Source organism: Crocuta crocuta, unplaced genomic scaffold (genome assembly GCF_008692635.1).
Source record: "Crocuta crocuta isolate KB4526 unplaced genomic scaffold, BGI_CrCroc_1.0 scaffold183, whole genome shotgun sequence".
Taxonomy (NCBI): domain Eukaryota; kingdom Metazoa; phylum Chordata; class Mammalia; order Carnivora; family Hyaenidae; genus Crocuta; species Crocuta crocuta.
The window spans coordinates 868125-892490 of record NW_027529431.1 but is presented as its reverse complement, the minus strand read 5'-3'; the positions used below and the strand labels follow the sequence as shown (position 1 = coordinate 892490).

Sequence of the window (24366 nt, the reverse complement as noted above, 5' to 3'; positions counted from 1 at the left end):
TATTATAATCATTAAGAAAAAGTGACTTTAAAGCAAAAGTCTGTTAAGAGATAAGCTGAAGTACGTTACATTTCCAATAATTTATTTGAACAAACATGAATTCCAATGAGGCAGAGCCAAACAAAAAGTGGTCAGGAGCACTCCACAGACAGAAGGCAGTGGAAAGGCTTTTACAGAGAAGATGTGGAATATATATATGCCTTATTTGGAAAACCTGATTTGGCTGTTTGTGATTAGTTGTCCTTAAATTCCATTTTCTCAGATTTGCTTGCATTGACACTGGCTTATGTTTGGTGCTTATATAGGCAACCCAGACATTAGAGCCACTTCAGTCTAATGGTCTTCTTATTTAATTACTGTAAAAAGCCTTATTAGACATCAAGAGTGTCATTGTGTTATTATTCTATCAATAAACTAGACTTGAACAGGAATGGAAAAGTGATTTAATCTCATTTATGAATTTTGATATGAAAGTCTTTTTTTTTTTTTTTTTTTAGAAAGAGAGAGAGAGCACACAAGCAGGGAGATGGGTCGGGGGGAGAGAGAGAGAGAAAGAGAGAATCTTAAGCAGACTGACTCCATACCCACCACAGAGCCTGACATGAGGCTGGATCCGACAACCCTCGGATCATGAACTGAGCCAAAATCAAGAGTTGGACGCTCAACTGAGCCCCCTAGGTGCCCCTTAATATGAAAGTCTTAAGTAAATTAACAACAGTTAAAAAGCAAACATGATCTTATTGTATTTATTTGCAGAAATGCAAGAACAATTTAGCACTAAACAAGCCAGCAGTGTGAATTACCACATTAACAAACCACTAGAAAAAATAACTTAAGATCATTTTAAAATACATAGACATGTCATAAAGATATTCAATCATGTTTCAAATTAAAATATCTTCTTAGGTAGGAATAGAAAGGAAATTAATTACCTTAATAAGGAGAATCTACCAAACCTTGCAGCAGCCACAGTTAATGGTGGACTTTTGTAAGCTTTTCACATTTTAGGATAATCAACACCACTGTTCAGGTGCCCTCTCTCATGTCTCCTGTTTGCTGCTGTGCTGAACACCCTGACCTTGACGGTAGATGACCGCAGGCTATCACCTCTGCCAGTCCCTCCTTTCAAGCCCTCCCACCCATACACAAGTAGAGGCTTAGCTCAGACATACGGCAGCTTAGCTCCAGACCACTGCAATAAAGTCAGTACCTCAATTTTTTGGTTTCCCAGTGAATGTAAAAGTTATGTTTACACTATACTGTAGTTTACTAAGTGTACAACAGCATTATGTCTATAAAAGCAATGTACATATCTTACTTTAAAAATAATTTCTTGCTAAAAAATACTAACCATCATCTGAGCTTTCAAAGAGTTGTAACCACTGATCACAGATCACCATGACAAATTAAATAATAATGAGCAAGTTTGAAATGTTGAGAAAGTTATCAAAAGTTGACACAGAGACATGAAGTGAGCAAATGCTTTGAGAAATAGTGCAGATAGACTTGCTGCACACAGAGTTGCCACAAACCTTCAGTTTAAACAATGTAATCACTTCGGGCACCTGGGTGGCTCAGTCGGTTAAGCATCCAACTAATTTCAACTCAGGTCATGATCTCACGGTTTACCAGTTCGAGCCCCCATATCTGGCTCCACTCTGGCAGTGCAAAGTCCACTTGGGATTCTCTCTTTCCTCCTCTCTCTGCCCCTCTTAGACTTTTCAACACACACTCTCTCTCTCTCAAAATAAATAAATAAGCAAAAAACGACCAATGTTATATCTTGAGGCACAATACAATGAGATATACCAGGGGCATCTGGGTGACTCAGTTGGTTAAGGATCTGACTTCAGCTCAGGTCATGATCTCACGGTTTGTGAGTTCTAGGGCTCACAACTGCATAGGGCTCTGTGATGACAGCTCAGAGCCTGGAGTCTGCTTTGGATTCTGATTCCCTCTCTTTCTGCTCCTCCCCTGCTTGCACTCTGTCTCTCTCAAAAATAAATTAACATTAAAAAATTTAAAAAAAATTAAAATGAGGCATGCCTGTATACTGTAATGATACACCTAAGGATTAAAAAGAAATAACCAAAGCTGATTTCTTTGCAGATGATGTTATCAACATGTTGACTACAGTCTGCAAACCATAAAATATAACCAGAGTCCCATATATATTTATTGTAGAGAAATGAATTGTTTCTGTATCTTAGTAACACACAATTAAAATGCGTACTAAAAATATACTACTTAAAATAATACTTAGAAAATACTTGTAACATAAGCATATTGGTGAGATAAGCCAGGAATAGGATGTTAGCAAGTTGATAGCTTGAATGGGTTAAAAGCACATAGAAGAACTTTTTATGGATGGACTATCATTGACAAGTTAGAAGAGAATATGTAACTAGGGTTTATGTGCAGTTAGTAAATCAAATTTGTTCAAAACAGAAACAATGTGGGTTTGAACAGGTGAAATGTAGGTGAGAGTCAGGTCATGAATGACTTATGAACTCAGTTTACAGAAATGGCCTTTCTCCTGTCAATGTTGGTGGAAATGAAACTGATATAACTTGGAAAAACTGATTTAATGAAATCAAAATTGTAGTTCAGGAAGAAGATAATTCTAGTAGATGGACTGAAGCCAGGAGAGCCTGAAGACAGGGAACTCATTTAAGTGTGTCTTCTCTATATGATTTTAATTTTGCATTAAAACTTTCCAGTGGTATTACTTTTGTAATCCATAACCATTCAAGCAGTGCTACTCTTAGAATATGCATTATGACAGTGTTTTCCTTCAGCATATGTATTTTTGTAGCCTATAAACTTCCTCATACATCTTCTTAAAATTGCAATCACCACCATGAAAATTTTCTTTCATATCTTATTAATATTGCAATAACCATTAAGTCGATGCAATATATATCTCAGTAATATGGCAATACCCATTAGCTTATTTTAATGCTAATAAAATATATAAACATGTCATTCTAATATGTACTGCTAAGTTTATATGCATTCATTGGTTGACTACTTTAATAGTATAATGAAAAAGGAGATAGGTCATAGAATGGAAAGCCTTTGGAGTCAGACAGCCTGGACTTAATTCCTGACTCTCCAGTTTTTTCATTGAGAGCCTGAATAAGTTTTTTCTTCCCAAATTTAGCTTTTAATCTCTTTACCAATATGAATGGTAATGCCAGCCACCCAGTGTGTTAGGAGGATGAAATGAGATGACATATGTGAGATTTCAAGGCTAGTTACTGGCACATTATAGGTCCCAAGTAAAATGAGTTCCTTTCAAGTTTCCGCTAATGCTACATGAAACTATGAGGGAGTGGGGTGGAAAAAGTATGATAGAAATGGCTCTGCTCATGTGTGTGTGTGTGTGTGTGTGTGTGTGCATGTGTGTGTCCTATGTTGTGGGTGAAGGTGGGAAAATTCGGCAGGCTCAATAATGAAAAATATTAAAATGAGAACTGAAAAAATTAATTATTCATGCCCAATATATTCAAATAATTGAAAGCATGCCAGTATTAACTAAAGGTTTAGCAGTTAATGTAAGTCATTATTCCTATCACAGTTGACTAAATGAAGTTCTTAAAAATAAAATCTACAAAATGATACAAACATTGAGAGAAATTATAACTTTCCGTGACTATATTACTTACATGGCAATACATAATCAATAGAGTATATATCTAGCTTTGTGTCACATCTTTTTTTATGCTAAACACAATATTTATCTTTAGAATCACCTTTGTTTAAATCCCACTGAAACTCTAAGAGAATACATACAGTGACTTTTTTAAAAGACAATGTTTCTGTCCATGTGGAGTGTGTGTGTGTGTGTGTATGTGTGTGTATTTCCATTCAAAAAAGAAGAATGAAGTTGCAAGATAAGAAGACTACTACAATTGACAAGGTAAGATAGTGGTGAAGAACAGTGGAAATACTGATAATAGTAATAGTCAAAGCTAATGACTTTTGATCTAACCAAGGGATCCAGGATAAGGTGATTACGGGAGAACTGAAATCTAGTACCCTGTGTTCAATGAGCTCATGCCTTTGAGCATTGACTGTGCCAGTCTGGAGCAAGTTTTTTTTTTTTTTAATTTTTTAATTCAAACAAGCCATTTATGTGTTAGCAAACCCTCTGATATTCTCCTCTTGTGCATGGCAGATATTATTTTAAGTAAGCAACATAGATTATTTCATGAGAGAGATGCATACTATGTTGTGTTAGTTTGGGTCCACTGATAAGAAGAGCTCAAAATGGGATGTACATACATAAGAGATGAGAGTGGGAGAAGGAAGTGAGACATGTCCTGGGAGGTAACCAAGATGCTCTTGACATTCCCCTTAGCTAAACTTAAGACTGGCCATCAAGTTCCTGATCCCCTTCTGTTGTTACAATTATGTTCAGGCCATGGCCACATTTCTTACAGACAGCCATGGCCCTTACAGAATCCAAATGTCCCAAAACCAGAAGCCCCTTCCCTCCTTTTTCTTAGAACATTCACTTTAGAAAACATGTCTTTGTAATTTCTTTGCTTGCTCCTTTGAGTTGTAAATCTTTTTAATAGTTTCTTGCCTCTTTTACAGTCCTAGACTATCTTTCTCAGGGACCCGAGGACCATCCCTGTGAAATGCAATCATAAAGGAACCAATGTTCCTGTTTCTCAGTCTCAAGGAGGAAAGATGCCTAACATTGATAGATGCCTTCCTTCAACTTATAAAAGTATCCCATCATAAAGGGAGAAAAATGTACTTTTCTTTTGGGTAGGACTGATAGGCAAACATAGATGGACTATTAGCCCACTGCCAAGGTTGTCCATGAAAGTTACCCTGCTTCTGTGAGATACCTGGATGGCTCGGTCAGTTAAGCATCCTACTCTTCATTTTGGCTCAGCTTATTATCTCACAGTTCATGGGATGGAGCCTCTGTGCTGACAGCGTGGAACCTGCTTGGGATTCTCTCTCTCCATCTCTCTCTACCCCTCTCCTACTCTCTCTCTCTCAAAATAAATACATAAACTTAAAACACACACACACACACACACACACACACACACACACACACACCACCCTCCCCCCAGAAAAAACAACCTTATTTTGCCTCTCTTGTAAAGGACTGATGTTAATGCTTTTGCCATTCTTGGTCATGGTGGTTTGTAGGTGAAATGTTGCCATGGCCCAAACATACTTGTGGAAACAGAGGGTCAGCAGTCATTTAGAATCCTATAGCATGAGGGGCACCTAGGTGGCTCAGTCGGTTAGTGTCCAACTTTGGCTCCTGTCATGATCTCGTGGTTTGGTGGGTTTGAGCCTCACATTAGGCTCTGTACTGACAGCCAGCTCAGAGCCTGGAGCCTGTTTCAGATTCTATATCTCCTTCTCTCTCTGCCCCTCCCCTGCTCATGCTTTCTCTCTCTCAGAAATAAATAAAAAACATTAAAAAAAAAAAAAAAGAATCCTATAGCATGAGAGTTGAACCATGTATTTTCATGATTTCCATTATCCATACTTCTTACTTCTTCATATAAGTTCAGGAAGCAGCTTTTTATGGTTCTTGTGGAGTTTTATCTAGCTGGGCAGACTGGCAAGGAAAAGTTTCGTATCAAAGGCCATGTGTTGGTCTCTCTTGTTTTAAAGAAGTACCATTTTTATCTTTGGAGTTTTAATTTATCTCACAAGGATGATGTAAATATATGTCCTCAAATAATATTTCACTAAATTAATTTTTAGCATGTTAAATACATCAGTACTAAAAAGTATTTAATAGACATCATTTGGTGATATATGTCCCATATCAGCACTATGAGTTGAACAAAGATTTCAAACATAGGGGTGCCTGGGGGTGGCTCAGTGTGTGGAGCGTCTGACATCAGCTCAGGTCATGATCTCGTGGCTAATGGTTCCAGCCCTGAGACAGGCTGTGCTGACAGTTCAGAGTCTGGAGGCTTCTTCAGATTCTGTGTCTTCCTCTTTCTCTGCCCCTCACTAACTTGCACTTTGTCCCTCTCTCAGTCTCTCAAATATGAATAAATGTTTTTTAAAAATTTAAAAAGCAAAGGATTTCAAACATAAAAGTGCTGCCTTTTTGAAATAAACTATTTAAAAGTGTTAGTCTTCTCTCTCATTTTTGCCCAATATTTATATACACCAAATTACCTTTCATCCTTGGGTTTGTTTTAGCACAAAAGAATCTTTGTGATGCTTATCTAATAAAGAACTGTGCTCTACCATATGACATCATACTAAGATCTTCATGTTATGTCATTCTTAAAGATTGTGTTTGCTTTTACTCTAGAGGCAATATCTCCAACTTCAAAAGAGAAAATGGACCTATTTAGAAAATTTAATACTATGGCTTTCAACTGAATATGCATACGATATTTGACCATGGTGGAGTATATATACAAATACTACACTAAATGTGATTGATTTATATTTTTCACTAAATGTATTAAATTACAAAAGGTCTACAGAAAAGTGTGCATGTTATTTTTCTTCAACTTCCACAAAGTGAACCTACCATTATAACCAGCACTTAGACACAAAAATATTACGAGTCACCCAGGGAATCCCCTTTGACTTCCTCCTCAGGGTCAGTCTCTAGTTTAGTGAGGTTTACCACTATTCTCCCTTAAACAATAGAGTTTAGTTTTGTGTAGCTTTTCAACTTCAGATAAATGGAATTATACATGATGTATACCTTTGTGTCAGGTTGTTTGCTCAACATTATATTGGTGAGATCCATCCAAATTATTGTGTATGGTTATATGTTAGTTATTCTCAGTTTTGAAAAATATTTAATTACATAAATATACTACAGTGTACTTATCCATGCTATAGTTGATGGACATTTGTCAATTTCCAGATTGGAGGTATTAAGAACAGGCTCCTATGAACATGGTGAACATGTGTTTACATTTGTAGGGGGGATTCATATAAGCATAGAATTAGACTTGCTGAATTAATAGGTTCAGCTTTAGCAGATTCTGCCAACAGCAGTAAGTGAGATTTATCAAGTTTTTTAATCTTTTCAAAGAATGGACTTTGGTTTTGATTTTTCTCTACCATATACCTGGGTTTTGTTGTTGTTGTTTTTTGGTTATTTTTATTTTTTGATTATTTCTACTTTGAGTTATATTATTTCTACTTTTATAAAAGAATGTTAAATCATTGGTTTTTAGTCTTTCTTCTTTTGTAAGTGTTTACGGCTATACACTTCTAGTTAAGCAGTACATTACTTTGCCTGCATCCCTTGTCATTTCCCTATGATCAGGAAATTCAAATTATTTTTGGTTTCTTTTGGGATTCTTTTCTTTGATTCAACACTTTACTTTCAAACAGAAACTATCTAGTAATTATTAAGTCCACAATGATTAGAGAGCATCCTAAGTGATTTTACATCTTTGAAATATATTGGGTCTCGAAAATAATAATCTATCATCTGATCAATTTGGGGAGATATTTCATTTTCACATGAAAATAATATACATTCTGTTGATATTGGGCACAATGTTTTACATTTGAAATGTAGCTTAAGTTTATTAGCTGTATTGTGCNTTTTTTTTTTTTTTTTTTTTTTTTTTTTTTTTTTTGTCTTCTGGATCTACAAGTTAATGAGAATTAGTGTCCCTTGTTATTTTATGGATTAGGTTATTTTCTTTTTAGTTTTATCAATTTATGTTTTATAATTTTAAGTATTGTTTTTATGTAGACATTGATTTAAAATCAGTATGTTTCTGGTAGCTTCTTTCATTCCATAGCAAACCCTAAAGAAGTCAGTGCTCTCTCAAAGCATCCTTTCCTCTGCATTTTCTAGCAAGTTTTGTGTTCAGATGCCTCTTCCTTTCCTACCTGGACACCTGCAATGGTTTCTCTAACTCCTCTAGTTTCATATTCTCTTCTGTCCATCACAAACACTACTTCCAAAGGTTTAGTTCTACTTAAATCATGATTCTGTTCAGAACCCTCTCAAAGCTCCCCCTTCCTCCCTTAGGATAACATCTTGATTTCTTTGCACAGCTTTTGAGAGCTTTCACCTTTGAGAACTAATATAAATGTAAATTGTGCTCCATTAACACCAGATTTTTCTTTAATCCTATAAGGTGCTATACATTTTCCTGCCCAAGCATTCTGCTTTTTTCCTGTTTCCTCTCCCAAGAATGCTAGCTCAATTCCATCCCAGGCCAAAATCCAGTCACTACCAAATGCTTCAAGGATACTTCCAGCTTTTATTTGCCTCTACCTTGTAACTGGTGATTCTGATCATACACTGCTTTGTATTACACTTATTTGTGTCTATTTTTCACACTTGCCATAGTAATTTCTTTATTGAAGGAATGTGTAGGTATGTATGTGTGTGTATAAAATACACTATTATATATAATGTAATATATGGTATATATACATATATGTGTGTGTGTGTGTGTATATATATATATAGTAAATATTTTGTAATGACAAAATATTCAGAGAATAACAAGGAAAATAAATTTCCATTTCTTTTAGAGCTGTTGCAGGTCAACTAACTGAAGGTTAAGAAGTAGAGTCTTATCAGAACAAGTGACCTGAGAATAACTACTGTGCACTTTACTGATGAAAACAATGCACAGCTGAAAGAAAGGCATAAAGGAGCAAGTACACTGCTTGTGAATTGAAATTGCTCTCGCCAGTTCTGGCGAGCACCTGCAGAACCACCCTAATACCCAAATTAGAACTAAAGTCCTGTACATTGGCCTCTCCTGAGCTCATGGAGTAGGGTGCTGGAGGGAGGTTTATCAACTCCTCCCAGGCTTGTGCAGGCGTAGAGTCACTGGATTTCCCTCCTCCCCTCATGCAACTGCTAGTGTATCCTGGTCTTCCTACCTTGGAGGTAAGACTATTGTTATATTTAACAAAGACATCAGTACCAGTATATGACACGTAGCATAATAGTAAATGTTATCTTACTTGAAAGTAATTTACAGGAAGATTCAGTGACCTATGTTTACGCTCAGTTTAGTCATATAAAAATAATTTCAAAGGATGAAATTTATGAAGGAACTCTGCAACTTTGAAATTAGTATCTGGTTTGCCTAAATATTAAGCAAATCTAATTTTTATTAAAACAACAAATAATGATGTTCTATAAGCACAATATTATTTTGTATAATCTTTTTAGGCTATTAGGCAACATTTTCATAGAGGATTACTGGAATTTATTGAGGAAATGAAATTTAAAAAATTAAGTAACCCATTTTGCTTATTTCTAGTCTGAATCAGGATCTAAATTTACTCTGCAGACCACTCAAAGTGTTATGAGATTTCTGTGGATAGGGAGGAATTTGACAAGTTTAAATTGATATGGTTACCTTAGACAAAACAAAAAACAAACAGACAAACAAACAAATACTTCCAGATTACTACGGCAATGTTAATCCATAATACTGTTAGGGTGAAAACTATTTTTGACATTCATATTTAAATTTCACACATTAATATTGATGCTATTCTAAGAGAACGTTGGTCATTATTTATTTTGTTCATTCTTACCATCTTATATATTAATAAATAAAAGTTGAATGTATAAATTATATTGGGTCTGCTGTGGTTGAAGAACAAGGAAGGTGATTCGTGGACAAGGAAAATATTTTAATAGTTAAGGGAATAAACTGCCCAAATGTTATTTTTTCATCAAAAGTGCATATTAGCTTTCATTCATGAAACAAATATTCAACATTTCTTTATTCTTTTCCAGAGTCCTCACTTTTGACACTTGACTATAATTTCTTCATCCAGGCTTGTAAAGGAAAGGCAGTGGGGTTAGGTTAACACAGTGATTCAAGACAAATGCCAATTGCACGTCTCATTAGACGTATATTCTCCATGGAAAGAGTCACAGAAGCATGGAGCATGGTGATATATATGAGTGTGGCACTGAAGTTCTACAGATGGATGTAGAAATATTGAGTTAAGCACTTAAAGCAATTGCTTTCAGTCATCTCAGTGATAAGCAGTCACAGATGAGATGTGTGCATTTGAGATGGAAAAGGTTGGTGTAAATTTAAATCAAATCCAAAGGCTGACATTTATCTCATTTTGGTTGGATAGAAAAGAAATATATTTAAGGTTCAGAAACAAGTTTAAATACTTGAGATGAGTTAAAAAGAGTTGAAAATTCTGTCACAGAATCTTTACTTAGCTTCACTGTATAAAAACAAGTTGTTGGCTGTCTCATATATTTGTATTTTGGTAAATAGAAGATCTCTTTGATTATGGGATGAAATAAGATTAATATGTGAAGATGAATCATAGGACAATCATTTGATTGTTTAATTATGAGAGATAATCAAGAAGGGAACCATGATCACAAATACACACAGTGTTCTAGGTCCATTCAATATTAATTACACTATACACAAGAGCACACAAGATGATATGATTCATAAAAGAAAATAATTACAACACAAAACACAACATAAGCTGCTGCTCATCAGAAACCACTATATATTTAGATGTTGCAAGAAAATTTATATATTTTTAACTGTATATATGACCTTTTCAGTATAAAATGTCTCCAGTATCTTTTAGTAGGTAAATCAGAATAAATAGGCCAGAAGAAAAAAGAGACAGAAGAGATAGAAACGTTGACGCAATATTTTAGATTATCTAATGTTTATTAGATACGGAACCATCTTGAGGAATTTTCCCCAACACTCAAAAAGATGCCAATAGAAATGATCACTCAATACCAGGTTCTGAAAAAATGAAGAGCCTGGAATTGTTTACTGTATGCAGTGCCTAAAGAAGGAATTAAACTAATATCAGACTAAAAGGTCATAAGCTTCTGCAGTGCAAGAGGTTTCCATGATCTGGACATTCACCTTCATGATGAATGTAGCTAGGGCCAGAGATGTTAATGATCACTATTTAAAAGTGGTTTTGACTAACACCTGGAGCTTTTCCCCAGTTACTTAAAATGGGGAAATAACTGGGAAATTTTTATTTTAAGATGTTATCTGAGACAGTGGGGTCTGTAGCAATTCTTGCAAATGACCCCAATTTAATTTTAGTGTAGTTTTCCCATAGTAAAGTACATTACTCACCTTATTACAAAAATAAAGGTCTATTCATCTTTGGCCATTGACAAACATTATGCCATCAAAAGTAGATATTTTGATTAGCCCTTTTATCCAAAATAACTAGTTATTGAAAAACAAAACTTTTAAATGAATGAATCAATGAATAAAATGTTCTTTCTCAAAGAGAAAATTTTCAAATATTTAAAATAAACCTATTTTCTGGTCACATTCAAGAGGCTATTTCTTCTGCTTTTTATCATTGGGTTTTCAGGCCATAAATGCACTCTTTATGTGCTCTCTTTTTATCATTTTTCAAAATGAATAATCACAAAAAGAATATGCCATTACAAGTGTAGAGAACCGTGAAGTTAATCTACCACAGTTCCACGGATTCTGACAGAGGACATGAGACCCCTGGGCCACAAATAAAGAGCTGTATTATTCACTAACAGTATACAGCATGATTCTATATTTATATTGGATTTCACCGGCCCCTGCATGACCCACCCACCGAGGCAATCCGGAAGTGGGCCCAATTGTACCCAGCACATACATTGGATTTTTGCAACAGTTGAGGAAATCTAAGCTTAAGGAAACCCTTTATGTTTTGTTTTGTTTTGTTTTGTTTTAATGAGGGAGTTGCTAGCAAACCTGACCAAACTTTGCCCCACATGGAGACATCATTTTTATCAGACTCATCAGGAAACATACCCGCCCTCTGCCCTCAATAAGAAATATGATTTCTATCTTCCAAGGCTTTCTGCTATACAAACATCCTTGGAAATAGAGTTGGGAACAAAAGCTATCACAAAACATGTAAAAATACCTTGGAGGATTGTGTTCAAAAACAAACATAAATCAAAATATTTGAGAACCAACTAAGAGAAAATAGAAGTTGAGTTGATATCCTGAATAAAAATATGAATCAAATAGAAAGCTAATCCCTCTTTAACATTACATGTGCCAATTAATTAACACTAAATGGTAATCAGTATCTTCTCTGTAGCAGCTTTCTTTCTATCATTTGCCTTTTTTTGTAAGTGCTCCCACTTCTTTTCTATTGCCATAATATCAAAGGAAGGTTTCTTCTGCACTGTTGACCTTTCATTTAATTTAGTAATCATAGTTTTCCAATAGATGATATGTATTACAATTGAGATAAGTTGTGACCACTACAGGCAAACTACTGGTATAGATGTTGTAAACCAAGGAAACACTAAGCTCGATAATTTTTCAAAGAGTCTTTATTTTCATTAAAAAAATAAAACACAGTGTGGTGCCTGGGTGGCTCAGTGGTTCAGTGTCTAACTTCAGCTCAGGTCATGATCTCGTGGTTCATGAGTTCGAGCCCTGCGTTGAGCTGTATGCTGATAGCTCTAGCTCACTGGAGCCTGTTTCGGATTCAGTGTGTCTCCCCCTCTCTCTGCCCCTCCCCTGCTCATGCTTTGTCTTTCTCTCTCTCTCTCTCTCTCTCTCTCTCCCCCCCCAAAACAAATAAACATTAAAAAATAAAACAAAATAAAACACAGTTACAGGTACACAGTTACACAGTGTTTAACGTTTACGTTAAAAAATTTATACAGAATAAAATGGATCCAGATACAATAAATGCAAAAGAAAATAAGTTCTCATTAAGCCAAGATTTCATCACTTTTTAAAAAGATTTTATCTTTTACAATGACCCTAAACAGGCTTTTGTATTTTTTTCTTTTCAATTGGAGACATTACCTGTTTTTATTGGCTTGAGCTTACTATAAATTTGTAGCCTCAACTAAAATATATGGCCTGTTTAACCTTCATCAGCCTTATTGTAACTTTTCCCCATGGTGCCAGGGAATAGATTTCCAGAAATTTACAGCCACTCTGCTCTTGGTATTGGAATTGGCACAGTGTACAATATCTCAAACAGTAATTCCCATTACCTAACAGTACAGACCTGAAGGGAGACAAAGCCATTGTTCCAATCAGGCAAGGCTTCTCAGGCAGCTCATGACTAATTGAAATGAAAGTTTCTCTGGTTTCAAGTTTCTTACCACCATGGTCTACATTTTATGAACAATATACTATTCACTTTTTTTTTTAATTTGACTATACAGTTAGAAAAAGAAAAATATATTTGCTTTGTACTTCTTAACAGGTTCTTATGAAGAATTTATTATACTTCAACTATTTTACATTTGGCACAAGTATTTTCTGCCCTGTGTCTTCTTTGGAAAAATATCTATTCATGTCTTCTGTCCATTTTTTGATTGTTAAACCTCTAGCTATACTTATCAAAAGAAAAGAGAAAGGACTCAAATAAATAAAATCACAAATAAGAGAGCAGAAATAACAACCAACACTACAGAAATACAATCATAAGAGAATATTATGAAAACTATATGCTAACAAATTAGGCAACTAGGAAGATTCAAATAAATTTCTAGAAACATATAAACTCCCAAAATTGAAACAGGAAGAAACAGAAAACTTGCACAGACCAATAGCCAGCAAAGAAATTGAATCAGTATTTTAAAATCTTCCAACAAATGAAAGTCTAGGGCCAAATGACTTTACATGCAAATTCTACCAAACCTTTAAAAATGGGTTAATACCTATTCTTCTCAAACTACTCCAAAAAAATAGAAAAGAAAGGAAAACTTTCATATTCATTCTATGAGGCCAGAATTATGCTGATACCAAAACCAGATAAAGAGAATACAGCCCAATATCCCTGATGAACATGAATGCAAAAATTCTCAACAAAATACTAGCAAACAGAATCCAACAATGCATTAAAAGAATCATTCACCACAAGCAAAGAGTTTTATTCCTGGGCTTTAAGAGTGGTTCAATATTCACAAATCAATCAACCTGATATACCACATTAATAAAAGAAAGGATAAAAACCATGTCATCATTTCAATAGATGCAGAAGAAGCATTTGACAAATTACAGTATCCATTCATGATAAAAACCTTCAACAAATGTTGAAAGGGAGTATACCACAACATAGTAAAGGTCATGTAGAAAACTCCACAGCTAACATCATCCTTAATGGGAGAAACTAAGAGCTTTTCTTCTATGGTTATGAACAAGAAAGGGATTTCCACTCTCACCATTGTTATTTAACATAGTACTCAAAGTCCTAGCCTTGACAATAAGGCAACACAAAGAAATAAAAGGCATCCAAATCTGCAAGAAAAAAGTAAACCTTTCACTATTTGCACTGACACGATTTTCCATGTAGGAAACCCAAAAGACTCTACCAAAATACTGCTAGAACTGATAAACAAATTCAGTGAAGTTGGAAGATACAAAATCAACATATAGAAATCTGTTGCATTTCTATACACCAAAAATGAAGCAGCAGAAAGCGAAATTAAGGAATCAATCCCATTCACAATAGCACCAAAAACAATAAGATATTTGGGAATAAACCTAACTAAAGAGGTGAAAGAAATCTACTCTGAAAAGTATAAACCAGTGCTGCAAGAAAAGGAAGAGGATACAAAAAAATGGAAAAACCTTCCAGGTTCACGGATCGAAAGACTATTGGTAAAATGTCTATACTACTCAAAACAATCCACACATTTAATGCAATTCCTACCAAAATACCACAAACAGTTTTCACAGATCTTGAATAAATAATCTTAAAGTTTCTAGGGAACCACAAAAGATCCTGACTAGCCAAAGCAATCTTTAAAAAGGAAAACAAGCTGGAGGTATTACAATTCTGGGATTCAAGTTATATTAGAAACCTTCAAAACAGTATGGTACTGGCACAAAAATAGATACATAAATCAATAGGACAGAATAGCAAATCCTGAAATGAACCCATACCTATATGGTCAATTCATCTTTGATAAAGCAGAAAAGAATATCCAATGGGAAAAGACAGTTTCTTCAACAAATGATGTTGGGAAAACTGAACAGCAACATGCAAAAGAAAGAAACGGTACCACTTTCTTATACCATACACAAAAATAAATTCAAAATGGATGAAAGACCTAAATGAGAGACCTAAAACTATAACAATCCTAGAGGAGAGAATAGGCATTAACTTCTTTGGCATCAACCATGCAACTTCTTTCTAGATATGTCTCCTCATGTAAGGGAAACAAAAATAAAGATAAACAATTGGGACTTCATCAAAATAAAAATTTCTGCATAGTGAAGGAAACAATCAACAAAACTAGAAAATGATGTACACAATGAGAGAAGATATTTGCACATGACTTATTTGATATAGGGTTAAAATCCAAAACATACAAAAATATACAAAAATGAATAAACCTATATTTTACCCTTTAAACAGTTCTCTATCACATTCAGTAAGTCCTGTTTACCACTCTAGACTAAGTGTACTTTTTTGTTTTTTCTATCAGTAGTTAATTGATCCTTATGTTGTCTTCCTCTTTGTTCTCTTAACTCTTATCAGGAGAGGTGATTACAAAAGTATTTTGTGTTCCAAATTCTAAAAATAAATATTAATATAATTTTGCGTGGATTCCCTTCTGTATTGGTAAATAATGAATTTACAAGATATTAGATCTTTTACTTTCTTCTCTTTCAACATGATTTTGAGAAATATAAATAACTGCCCCTCAAAATTTTTTTAGCATTATTTTATTTTATTTTAATTTATTTAAATTTATTTTTCAGAAAGAGAGAGGAAGGAAGGAGGAGAACGGTAAAGGGAGAAACAGAATCCTGAGCAGGCTCCATGCTCAGTACTGGAACCCAGCACAGGGTCTATCCCACAACTCTGAGATCATGACCTGAGCTGAAATCAAGAGTCAGATGTTCAACCAACTGAGCCACTCAAGTGTCCCAAGCTTAGCATTATTTTAAATTTTGCTTGAATATATCTATTCATTTCTTATTTTGCAATCACTAAATCAACACTATTGGCAAAATAAAAATTAGGCAACTCTTAAATTCTGAACAGTTTTTTAATAGAAATAACCTAACTTTTTCTATTGTAGCATTTGTTAAGGAGGATACTGCCAACATTGAATTCCATGTATACTAATTGGATATAACTACAGGTGATTTATAATATTCCAATATTTATCTATTCCAGGAATTCTTTACCATGAACATCAAATGAGACTGGCTTTCCTCTTGATATACATCATGCTCATGGAGTGCCTCTGCCCACAGAAGTTTATTTATAAGAATAACTTTTTTTATTATGAAGTACCAGATGCTATTGTAAAGATTTTGAAACCAGAGGGAATTTTTAAACAGTCACACAAATTATCCTCCCCAGAAATATCTATAGATAGCAGTTTGGTATTTTATGGTTGTCCCTAATTTATAAGGCATATGTGCATTGTGCACATTTGTGTATGCACAAGTATACGTTTATGTGTTTCTTTTCGTGCAGTTTTCCCATAATATGATTTAATAGTGGTATAATACACCACTTGAAATTTTTAAACAAAATTGATAAATAATTTTGTTTTATCAAAATATTATTGTTATTTATAACGTTTTCCTTAAAAAAATATTGCCGCAATGAATATATCTTTATATAAACTCTTCCTTCATCTCATGATGATATATTCCACCAACTGCTGAATGAAATAAAGACAAAAACGTAGACTCTTATACTGCAGCAAAACATCCATTTAAACATTCTACTTTTGCTCCTATTTTGCTTTACTTAGTCAACTGTTTAAGCTCATGCAAAGAATGTTGTTTGTGAGGAGGAAGTACTGTAGTTGAATAAGCCAATTAAGAGTGATACTTCCTCCATGAACCCTCAGTTTGTTCTCTATAGTTAAGAGTCTCTTATGGTTTGCTTCCCTCTTTTTATTTTTCTTTTTTTTTTTATGTAAGGACATAGGTGGGGAAGGGCTAGATGAGTGATGGGGCATCAAGAAGGGCACTTGTAATGAGCACTGGATGTTTATGTCAGTCATGTATCACTGAATTCTACATTTGTAGTCAATTTTACCATAGTGTTAACCAACTAGAACTTATAAAAACTTGAAAAAAAAAAAAGTGACAAGCTACTTACATCACTGGAAAAGAGACCAGTGATGAGATCTCTGATGTTGAGATCTCTGGTCAGATATATTACTCTAGAGATTCTGAATCCTAGATCCAGTCCAGGCCTACTTCAGTGAACGTCCTGTGTTTTAGCTAGGGTGCTATAACAAAATACTGTAGACTGAGTGGCTTTAGCAACAGACATTTATTTGTCACAATTCTAGTGGCTGGAAGTCCAAGATGAGGGTACCAGCTTGCTCGGCTCTGGAGACAACCTCTTCTTGGTTTGGAGATGCCCACCTTTGTCCTCACATGGCTGAGAGCTTGAGACAGCAAGCCCTCTGGTCTTTTCTTTTTTTTTTTTAAGGACACTAATCCCATCAGGAGGATGCTTGACCCTCATGACCTCATGTAAACCTGATTACTTCCCAAAGACCCCATCTCCAAATACCATGATATTATGTGTTTGGCGGGAGGGAGGGGTAGGACGTTAGCATATGAATTTGACTGGGGACACAATTTAGTCCATAGCATCCTGCTTCCTCAGATTATACAGATGAAAGTCAAGTCTCCTTCCTCCCAGATGCCCAGGGTGGGTGGCACAATGGCAGTCATACAAGGGTACAGGAGAAGCCACTACCACCACATACTATGGACCATATGCATCCCAAGGGTCATTGGATTATTTTTAAGAATCACTTGCCTGTGAAAAAAAAAGTGTGGGGAAATGGACAGATTACTTGAAAGAAATACATCTTTCTTTATTTCTTCACCTTCAATAAGCAGGTCTGTGCTTTGAAAACCTGAGCAAAAATGTCAGGAAAAGCTGTTTCTTAGTGCTTTCATTCTCCAGCTTTATTCAGGAATCACCTAAGACTTCAAACTCAATCCCATCTCTTGTGTCTGAAGTTGGTAAGAAGGCTTAAATTTAGACCTTGATTTTCTCCAACACCAAAGGCTTGCACTCTGTCTCTAGGTCTTACTAGCTTATCATATGCCTTGAAAATGAACTGCTTCGGCTCAGCTCTATGCAGTCATTTAGTGATGATTGGACTACATCAGCCAATCTGAGAAATTCATGACATACTCTCCTTTATTTTTTTCAAGAGAATATTAAATCCTTTATTGATTACACATGATAATAAATGATACACAAGCTTTAATCCCATCTGTAATTTTATCTGATACCACACTTCAATTTATATACATTGCATAAAATGTGCCAATAATCATATTAACACCCAAATAAACTCCAGGACTTTGCTTGGTTAACCCTTTTAATGGTGAACTCTAGGTCATAACACATTCACTGTCAGTTCAATCACACCAATGTTTGTGGAGTCGATGGCATCCGTGCTCAGGCAGATAATGTAGATAATGTCAAATAAATAAATACATATCAAATAAATGTCAAATGGAACCTGGCATCACCCTGAAGGAATTCGTATTCACACTGTTGGGATAGTTCATCAAGATGGCTTCAGAGTAGACTAACTTTACACAGCACATTAAAAAATACCCAAAAAACATTTATTCAGCATCATAATCAGACTGTTCAATCTAGCAATCAACAGCATGGGTGCAAAAAAACCCAAAACACAAAAAAACACCACTCTACATTAAAACCCTTTGTTGGAATGCTTTACACTTTCCACAGAATAGAAACTAAAATAATCTGTTATACAATTAGTCACAAATACAGTCCTCAAATTTTTTGCCCATACACATGAGTATCGTCTAAAACATGTCTTCTTTGTAGCAGTTAGGCCCTGCCACCACTGTGCTTGGCTGAGTTCACAAGTCTGTTGTAACCTATAGTTTTCCTGTCACTTCTGTGGCTCTCTTTTCCTGCTGTGCTTTGTTTCCTGCCAGTTATTAAAACCTTCTGCCACTGCCATAGCTACTGCTGCTGCTGGAACTTCCAGAGCCACGGGTTTCATGGTTTGGTAAAGTATTGGCCTCCACCAACATAAGGACCAGAACTTCTGCTTCCAAAAGTTGCTCCTTTCATGGGTCCAGACTTTGAAGATGGATGGATGTAATTGCCAAAATCATTATAGCTTCCTCCACCTTCAGAGTTGCTTCCAACATTACCAAGTCCATTCTAACCATCCCCACTGCCACCATATCCACCACCACCTCGACTGCCATCCTAGCTACCTCGCCCACTGAAGTTTCCTCCATGACCAAAGTTGTCATTCCTACCAAAACCACCTCCATGACCACCACTGAAGTTTCCAGAACCATTTGGACCTCTTTGGCTGGATGAAGCACTAGCCATCTCCTGCTTAGAAACGGCTCTCCTTACTTCACAGTTGTGGCCACTCACAGTATGGTATTTTTGAATGACAATCTTGGTCATGAAATATTACAAAAGCAAAGCCTCTCTTTTTGCCACTGACTCAGTCGATCATGATTTCAATCCCCTGAATTTTCCTCTGCTGTTCAAAATCATCTCTTAGATGATGTTCTTCAGTTTCTTTTTTAATGCCACCAACACAAATCTTTTTCACAGTTAAGTGGGCTCCAGGTCTTTGAGAATCTTCTCTTAAGACAGCCCTCTTTGGATCTACAACTCTTCCATCTACCTTGTGTGGCCTTGATTTCATAGCTGCATCCACCTCTTCCACAGGGGCGTACATGACAAACCCCAAACCCCTGGAGGGCTTGGTGCTTGGATTTCTCATCCCCATACAGTCCATTAGTGTTACCCATTGCTGAGAATGGCTCCTCAGACTCTCATCGATTGTTTCAAAGCTCAAACCTCCGATGAAAAACCTCCACGGCTGTTCAGGCTCTTTGGGAAACTCTGACTTAGACACGATGATGGTGGGAGAGAAGACTTTTAACAATGCTTCCTCAGCAGTATCCAGGGGCAGAAAGCGACTTATTCTCCTTTAATTTTTTTTTTCCTCCAAGTATGCTTTTTACAATACTATTCTAAAAATTTAGCATGGATTAAATTTCTAAATCCAGGTTGAAAAACACATTTTCCAGGAACATTCACTAAATGATTTTCCCATCCCTTGTACTTTACTTTATGCTCTGGGATAATATCACAGTTTTGGTCAAAAATCATAGAAATAGCAAAGTTGATAATAGCAATATCAATGTTATATCTTATTATTTCCAAAGTACTTCATAGGGATTAATATCTTTGACATTTATGTCAGCTCTGTGAGATCTGAAAATAATTATTCTCATCTTCATATTACAGATGAGAAAACTGAGGCATATCAAGGACATGGTATGTCCTTAAGCCTAACAAGGAACTACAGGAAAAGTTCAGAGACTGAATCTGGGATTTTTTTTAAATTAAAACTTAAAGAAAAGAAGCAGCTTCCTGACAACACCTCACAGAACTTTCTTTCATTATTAGTTGTTCCGTGCATTTATGTTTTAATTAATCGTTTGGAGTTAAAAGAAAATTAAAAGTTTATTTGCCTGAATAATCTCAAATCACTATGCACATTTATACTAAAAGATTCTTGTGTTTTTTTTCACATGTAAGAGATTTTTAATTTGTGTCACATGAAGAGGTAACCAGTTGTCATACTTTACATGCTGATGTTCTGTTTGATAGCGATCTATTTTCATATTTCCTTTTATAACTGCTATGGAGTCCTATTATTTGTGCAAATCCATTTCCATTTTTGGAATCATTAGACATGCATAATGTAGTTCATTGCTATCAGAATTTCATGCTTATGTAATATAATTGACTCATAGTAATTAGTGGGATGCTTATTTTTGCCTTAAGTTAGAAATTTTCATTTTTTTCCTTTTTGACTCTTGGGTCAGAGATATGAAGCTAAGTAGAAATTTGTATAATTATCCTGTGGATTTCAAAAGTTCCAGAATGTCTAATCAATTTAAGTCATTAAATAGTTCCTTCCATTTTTCCCCAAAATCTGTAAATTCAGGAAAATATAAAGCCCTTCAGATGCAATTAAATTAAGAAATTATATTTTATTTCGTTTTGCCTAGCCTAATTCTTACTATCAACATTCTTAGCCTATATACTAAAAATAACTTATTAAAATGTAATTTTAATCACTATATTGCTGATATTTTAAAAAAGCAAGACCTATTTTTTTAATTTTACCTCATTTGTTCCCAAACTTAGTTTATTTGTGCATTCGTGTATCAACTATGCATTCTAAGTGTCAGATTCTCAGCTAGGTAATTGAATAGAAAATTAAATAGGTCATGTCCTTGTTTTGACTCTTTGTATTACAGATTCTAAAGAAGTAGGTGAAAATAGCCAAAGTAGAATATAAGAAATACTCTAACAGAGGGGTGTATGTGTCGCTTTGGTAACACAGAGGAAGCGGAAGACACACCCTGTCTTCAAGTAGATTGGTTGTCAGGGAAGCCTTCCCAGGAAAGGCTGCTTTTAATCAGAATCCTACAGCTTTTGGAGCAGTTTGCCAGATGTATGGTAGCAAATAGGAGAAAGGCAACAAAAAAAAAATCAGATATCTTAACATGCATGGATTTTTCAAGTAGAGGAAGCAAAATATTATTTGATGAAAAGGAAGGATATGGGGCAGGTGGGTTAGCTGGAGGAAAAAAAAGACTCTTAAATGTTAAATTTGAAAGGGACATTGAAGTGTGGTTAAGTGGTGGGTGATGGGACAAGGCAGGACTTGGCTTGCACCTCCTTCCACACGTAACAACTGCTTCACCTTGGGCAATTACTGGTTTTCGTATTTGAAATGTGTGGATGAATGTACACACACATATGTACCATTAGTGGGTATTTCAGGTTTAAATAAAATAATAAAGTTTATGTGGTGAACACAGTGCCGAGTGCTACTCAAAGTTCCACTATCAATGCTGTTACTATTCTTATTGCTTCTATGATTATTAGGGCTTTATTCCATAGGAAGGTCATTCCTGAAGCTGTGGAGAGAACTCGGTGATAGAGGAAAACAGTGCAGGCTAGGGAATCTCTTTATGGAGTATTAAAACCATTCCATCTACAGAATAAAGCAGAACAATAATACTGATAATAAAACTAAAATACTATCTGAAATCATTTCATACCCTGTACCAGGGAAACGGAACTAATATTTTAAGGACACACACACACACACACACACACCATATACCACACCACACACACAGGGACAGAGAGAGACAGATAAAAAGAGACAAACAGGATAGAGATAGAGACAGGGGAGCAAAGAGGTAGAGAGAGATTTATTTTAAGGAATTGACTCCCGTGATTGTGGGGGCTACAAACTCTAAAATCTGCCGGGTAGGTGGCAAGCTAGAAATGCAGACAGAGCTTCTATGTTACAGTCTTCTTGCAGAATTCCTTCTCCTTCCAGAAACCTCAATTTTTGCTCTTAAAGCCTTTAACTGGTTGGCCTTTGTATTATGGGGGATAATCAACTTTACACAATATCTACTGATTGTAAATGTTAATCACATCTAAAAATATATAGCACTTCACAGGTACATCTAGGCTAGTGTTTGACCAAACAACTGGGCACCAAGCCTTGCCAGGTTGACATATAAGATTAACCATCTCAATAGGACTGATGAAACCAAGGTTTAGTACACTTAGTTGATGTAGTGGAAGCTAGACCTGGCATTCAAACCCCTGGTTATATGAATTCATATTCAGAATGTGTCACCCACAAGCTGCCCGATCTAATAAGAGTACATATGGAAAAGAAGGGATCCATGTGAAGTTATGACTATGTGAGGGAAATGAGGAAACAGAGGGAGAGTAAAATTATTTTCTATGGTTTATTTTTAATGATTAGGTGACTGGTACAGTGATTCTGGAAAGGATCAATTGTGAAGAATGAAGAAATGGTCTGTTTTGAACCAAGTAATTTTGAGTCCTGCAAAGATCAACCTGTTACCTCCCTGAGTAAAAGAACTTAGGTTAAAAAAAATCATTGTTCCTTGCCTCTTTTCTTTCCAAATACCATCTCTGCTGCGTGAAATGTCTTTCCACATTTATCCACACACAGCACCCAACTCCTCCTTCAAATGAGATAGACTAGTGTCTTCCTTCTGAAGTCTTCTGTGAGTTTCCAGGCACACTGAGTCATCGTTCCTTGTGCCTCTATAGGGCACAGCTTTGTTAATGCTGTCACACTTCACAGCAGCCTCCTTGAGATGGGGACCTATGTCTGACCCAGCTTAGCATCTCACAGTAGTGCTTGGTCCTCAGCACTGGGCAATAAGCCACTCCTGAAGGAATAAAGATTGGCCTCCTCATTTCATTAATATAAGTATGCATAGGGTTGCTCAGCCATATAAAATATTATGACATATTTATGAGTCCTTTTAAATATTCAGCATAAGTATGAGATAATAAGTTGACTGTCATATAAAGTGTAACTATAGCTGTAAAGTAAAATGTTGCCCTGAGCTCATTCATATCTCTGGTCTGTTTCAAAACTGGCCCCAAATTATATATCATTCTTATATCTATATATTCATTTCCTTTCAGACTGAAATGGGCAAACAAACTAGTCTTTTGTATTTTCCTTTTTTTTTTTTTTGGGCATCTAACCCAGTAATATTTTCCTGAATTAAAAATAAAAGACAATAATATTTTATTTATTTTTTCATTCAGGAAAATAAGGCGGCTCTCTAATAGTTGATGTCGTTATATAACATTGCACTACGACGTAAAATTTTATAATCAAATAATTGATTCAAAACCTATTAACTAAAATTTAGTTAATTGTAACAACTTTAGGGGTTCATACTCTGCCAAAACCGTAATTCATATTAATTTATTTGGAAGGAAGAACAGGTGTGGATTTATTATTATATTCTGATTTATATTATAAATTATATGTTCACTTTCAAGGCCCTGAAATCCCGTCTCTCTTTGCAGCATCAGATGCATCCCAAAGAGGTCAGATTCGTTCAGGGGCACGTAGGCGTCCAACGAAATCGTGCTTGGTTGGCAGCCTGCATACACCGAGCACACGTGAATGACTGACCACGAGATGGCCCCTCTCAGAGTCACTTTGTCATTCATTTTTGTATCTGTCTATGGTTTTTAGGTCAAAAATGAATGAATTAGCATCAACTTTGAGCAGCACAATGGGTAAATACATAGGATTATCTTTTATAAAGACCTTAAATTTGAATAATACCAGCATATAAAATTCCAGAAAAGGAAATAGAATGCTCACTAACTTTTGTAAAAGAAATCATTCCATTGTAGTAAATAATGGAATGCACAGATAACTTTATGTATAATCCTCAACTTTAAAGAAGCCTAGAATATGTACATTTTTAAATAAAAAGGATTTTTCATTTTTTTTAAGTTTATTTA

At 35.3% G+C, this 24366-nt stretch overlaps 1 pseudogene; it reads right to left on the bottom strand.

The window, feature by feature from the left end:
- Positions 1-18987: 18987 nt before the first annotated feature.
- LOC144227812 (heterogeneous nuclear ribonucleoprotein A1-like) lies at positions 18988-20648 on the bottom strand (annotated as a pseudogene).
- Positions 20649-24366: the final 3718 nt, after the last annotated feature.